At 39.5% G+C, this 5,596-nt stretch overlaps 1 non-coding gene across 1 annotated transcript; it reads right to left on the reverse strand.

Moving 5' to 3' along the window:
- Positions 1–4,397: 4,397 nt before the first annotated feature.
- LOC112579744 lies at positions 4,398–4,518 on the reverse strand. Its single transcript, XR_003104080.1, has one exon. It is a non-coding gene; the product is annotated as a small nucleolar RNA SNORA3/SNORA45 family (small nucleolar RNA).
- Positions 4,519–5,596: the final 1,078 nt, after the last annotated feature.

Consider the following 5,596-nt stretch of genomic DNA (forward strand, 5'->3'; position numbering starts at 1 on the left):
CTACCATTTGAAAACAGTTGCAGAATTTGGGAATAGGCAAAAGTCATCAGGAGTCAGATGTAAGAATCACTCCACTTAAAGGCACTATATGGCCAATAAGTAGTGAGTGAGTGTTTTGTGTGGCCCATAAACTAACTAAAAGGACAACTCCCAGAGAGGATCTACTTCCTTCCTGCCCAAAACCCTGAGTTCACACAACTAGCTGCATATGCTCCTTCACTGACCACTTACAATACTTAGGGTACCATCTGGGCACTGGATATATAAAGTTGGATAAACTAACAATGCATTCATAGCCATCAATCCTTCCCCTACCACAGCGTATATTTTACATTATTGCAGCTTTTTTTGTGTGTCTCTGCACTAAACAAAGCTGATATGCTCTGTGACAACAGAGATGTGTGTATTTTTTGCTCACCATTGTATTCTTTGCCCCTACCAGTGCCTGGAACCTGGTAGAATGAATTCTTGACATTGCCTACCAGCCTTCTTCCTTTAATTAAAAACCCCCCTTTCCTGAGAAGCATCTACAGCTTGTGGTTTACTTGATTCTGATTCCACCTGTATTGCAAAAGAATTGCACACATCAGAGTTCACCCTGAACTTTTCAGAGATTTAAGAAGATCTTTCCTCTGAGGTTGACCAAGCTGCAGATGAATCTTGACAGTCATCATGCCTGCCACATAGTTGCTGTTGCTGCTTCACCCATGTCCCTTTCACAGGGAAGATTAACACAGACCTTCCCGTCTAACAGCTCTTGGCTCATCGTCAAGGGAATACAAAAAGCAAAACACTCTCAAGATTTCCCTGGTGGTACAGTGTTTAAGATTCTGTGCTTCCAATGCAGGAGGTATGAGTTCGATCCCTGGTCGGGGAGCTAAGATTCCACATGTGGCATGTTGCAATTAAAAAAATAAGAAATAATTTTTTTTTTTAAAGCAAAACACTCTTGACTCCAGATAGGACAAACTGTGTGGTGTGATTTATGCTTTAAATCTCCACATGTGGAAAAGCTGAAACTAGTTTCCAATGGAGGCTGCGTTCTTACTTGACTTTCTTCCCCTGTTTCCCTTCCACATCTTTTCCTAAAGGCATCCCCTCAATAAATCACTTTCATAAGAATCCTATCTCAGGCTCTATTTCTAGGGGGCCCAACCTAATCAACTTGTACAGAAGAAAGATGAATAAAAATCACATCGTTTGAATGCCTGGATCGCACCATGTTTTTCATTGTTCTTTTCCATTAGGTGAGCTGGCTTGTTTAAGCTATTTAGATTTGAGTTTGTATCATTTGCATCTAAAAGAGTCCTGACCTTTAGCGGGCATTCTGTAAATGTTTGTTGACTAAGTATATTGAATTATAAATGGAGTAAAATGGAAATATAGGTGAGGATGGAAATGTGGTGAGCTAGCTTGTTTAAGCTACTTGGAGTAGGTTTCTGTCATTTGCATCTTAAAAGGTCCTGATATGCAGCAGACATTCTGTAAATGTTTGCTGAATAAATATATTGAACTATAAATAGCATAAAATGGAACTATAGATAACGATGCAATGAATTCCACTGAGTATTTTGACGAGAGATGGCAATTTACATTTATCTGACCTTCAGCATAAATAGTTAATCAGTAGGAAGGTGAGGAGTGAGGACATTCTAGGCCTAAGGAACCTTTATACGGACAAAAGTTTGGAAATGTGAAAGTACATGGTATTTGAGAAAAATGAGTTGTTCTGCAAGGGTAGAGCAAAAGAGTGAAAAAAACGCTTATTTTGTTGAAACAGCAAGTCTAGAGATTGTATGGGAAGAAAGGCAGACGATCACTGGCATGTTTGCCAAGACTGTGGGTTAATGTTGACAGGTAGGCTCTAAAAGATGGTACAAGATATACAGACAACACTCTGATAAGTTTGGAATGCAATGGTAAAGAGATTGCAGCCAATATAACCAAGCTGTTGCTATTAGTCATGGTCACATTGCAATCAAGGTCAAGATCTGCTGAGACCCACTGATTCTGAGATGAGTTCTTTACCCACATGGGAACTCAGCATACACATCAGTCTCCTTGGTGTCATTTTGTCCTGATCTGTTTCACTTGGGTGATGCTAGAGCTGGCCTGTACCAGGGTAAAGTACATTTATTTTGATCCTGTTAAACCATCTCAAAATTATTGGTTTTTTCCAGAAAGCAATGTTATAGGCACAGAGCTCATATTGATTGCTCATAATAATACCTGCTCTCACAATGTACAGTATAAACCTCCAATTATACAGCCAGATGCTTTCACATGAAATTTTCCTCTTAATTTTCATAATTATTCAACAAGGACCAAAGAAGTTTGAACTTTGCCAAAGTCACTAGACCTTAAACTATGTCTTCTCTTTTCAAGTTTATGCCTCTTTCTATTACCTGAGACAGGTAAGGTATTCAAGTACTCCCATCTCTTAAAGACAGTACCAGACCACCTTATCTGTCTCCTGAGAAACCCATATGTGAGTAAGGAAGCAACAGTTAGAACCAGACATGGAACAACTGACTGGTTCAAAATTGGGAAAGCAGTATGACAGCGGCTGTATATTGTCACCGCACTTATTTAACTTATATGCAGAGACCATCATGCGAAGTGCTGGGCTGGATGTATCACAAGCTGGAATCAAGGTCGCCAGGAAAAATATCAACAACCTCAGATATGCAGATGATACCATTCTAGTGGCAAAAAGTGAAGAAGCACTAAAGAGACTCTTGATGAGAGTGAAAGAGGAGAATGAAAAAGCTGGCTTAAAACTCAACAGTCAAAAAACTAAGGTCATGGTATCTGGTCCCATCACTTTATGGAAAATAGAAGGGGGAAAAGTGAAAGCGGTGGCAGGTTTTATTTTGGGGGGCTCCAAAAGCACTGCAGACAGTGACTGCAGTCGTGAAATTAAAAAACATTTGCTCTTTGGAAGGAAAGCTATGACCAACCAAGACAGCATATTAAAAAAGCAGAGACATCACTTTGCCAACAAAGGTCTCTATAGTCAAAGCAACAGTTTTTCCAGTAGTCATGTATGGATTGAGAGTAGGACCATAAAAAAGGTTGAGCACCAAAAAATTGATGCTCTTGAATTGTGGTTCTGAGGAAAACTCTTGAGGGTCTCTCAGACTGCAAAGAGATCAAATCAGTCAATCCCAAAGGAAATCAGCCCTGAATATTCACTGGAAGGGCTGAAGCTGAAGCTGAAGCTCCAAAACTTTGTCCATATGATGTGAAGAGCCAACTCACTGGACTCTGATGCTGGGAAAGACTGAAGGCAAAAGGAGAAAGGGGTAGCAGAGGATGAAATGGTTGGATAGCATTACCGACTCAATGGGCATAAATCCAAGCAAACTCTGGGAGATATTGGAGGACAGAGAAGCCTGGTGTGCTGCAGTCCCTGGAGTCGCAAAGAATCGGACATGACTTAGCAACAACAACCAACCTCATGGTGATTCCTATGAATATTCAATGAATATTTTCTAAGATGAGCTACAATAGTGCTATTAGTTCTTGGTTCTATCTCGTTGGTCTTAGGATAATGGTTTCCTTCATCTGACACCTGCTCCAGGACCCCTGGAAGTCAGACTTCCTTTGACAGTAAGCTTTCTTCCTCAGCTGCTTTCCTTGCAGGAAGGGCCTGATCCTTATCCTACAAGCTTTTTGAATGTCTCATAGTTGTTTCAAACTCAACATGTCTAAGATGCAATTATGGATGATTTTTTAAAACCTATATATTCTCTACTTGTAGTCTTCCCCCATTTTAGCATATGATGCCACCATACAGTTATAAAAGCCAAAAACTTGAGCATCAACCTGTTATTTTCATTTCCAAAACACATCTAGAATATTTTCACTTCTCTCCATGTATCTCCACCAGTATCATCCTAGTCTAAGAAAGCTTTCTTTCATTTTGACAGCTGCAATAGCCTTCTAGCTGAACTTCATGAACTTCAAGATTTTAACCTTGTTTACTTATATACCCAATCCATTCTATACACATAGTAGGAGTAAGCTTTTAAAAATATAAAACAGATCACAACATCCTTTGGTTTAAAATCCTTCAATGGCTTCTAATTTACTTTGGCTAACAGTTTTTGTTTGTTTGTTTGTTTTTTAAGAAAGCACTTGTTAACATTTAATGAATTTCCCAGCATGTGGCTTCAAGCCACCAGGCCATAAGCACCACCTACACCCTCAATCTTCTCCTCAGCTCTTCTGCTGAAGAATTTGGCCTTCACAATGACAGGCTGCTTTGGGAGCTTTCCCTTCCCCGAAACTTTGTAGTAACCCTAGAAGAACAGAGAAAAGGGTTTATAACGCACCATGGCCAAGAATATGAAAAAATATGCTGGCCAATCCACTCCATCTTGGAGCCAGTGAGGGCATGTATCTGATCTGGGCACTCCTGCATTGCCCCCACCAGTGAACCAAGAGCAGCAGATTTTCTCCAAGGACTCTAGCACACCAGGACAAGAGCTGTCAGGATGTAACTCTAGTCTCGAGTTGGATAACTCGGTTCTTGGGTGCCCTCCAATGCCCTGTAAGCACTGCCTGCTTACCTCTCCAGTATCACCGTGTTTTTTGCTTAGTATACTCTAATCTCATTGGCTTTCTGTCAGTTCCCAGGTTACACCTAGCTCTTTTCCTGCCTCAGGGACTCTGCTGTTGTACTTTCTTTGCTTGAAATGCTTTTGATAGGGCCATTTCTCTCTTATTCTTCGTCCCTTGACAAAATTTTAAGTCTTTAAAGTGAGGTTTTCTGTAAACCCCCCATCAATGGTAGTTATCTCTGATATTCTTAATTTTGGCAGACTTTCTTGACAGAAGCCTGCAATTATTTGCTGTAATTATCTTGTTATTTGTGAAATTTCTTGTTACATGTCTCTTGTGCAGAAAAGTAAGCTTCATGAAGGTGGTGACATTGTCTCTTCTTGATTATATCACTAATCCTTGGCATACAGTAGGCCCTGAATAAATATTCTTTAAATGAACAAATGGTTGAATGATCTCCCACTTAAATGAGAAGGCTATAAGATCCAGGATTTACCTTGGTTCTCATGCCATTCAGGTGGCCACTTATCCAGCTCAGGCCAGAGAGAAACTATAGAAGATGTTTGAGAACTATAGAAGGAATTAATCTTTTTGCAGTGAAACTATTTAGGGACTTGGAGTCAAGAGAACTGCATTTCAATTTGAGAGAGTGACCTAAACCTGAACAGGGATCATGTTGCCTATCATGTCTGATACAGAACAGATGATAAAAATATGATCACTTAATTAATAAAGTCATAATATTACCTTATATGATTTTTACAAGGATTGCATTAGATGTGTTTGTGTGTTTTTCATATATTATAAATGTTCTTTAAATGTTTCTCTCATAAAACACATAGTTGAAAGAAACACAGCTGCTTTCTTAGTCAGAGCAACTCTGAAGAACAAAGTTGGAGGACTTATACTTCATGATTCGAAAAGTACTAAAAAGCTAATCAAGGCAGTGCAGTAGCAGCATAAGACATGAAGATCAATGGGATAGAACTGAGAGTCCCAAAATAAACTTTATTATCAGTTGACTTTAAAT

Source organism: Bubalus bubalis, chromosome 16 (genome assembly GCF_019923935.1).
Source record: "Bubalus bubalis isolate 160015118507 breed Murrah chromosome 16, NDDB_SH_1, whole genome shotgun sequence".
Classification (NCBI taxonomy): domain Eukaryota; kingdom Metazoa; phylum Chordata; class Mammalia; order Artiodactyla; family Bovidae; genus Bubalus; species Bubalus bubalis.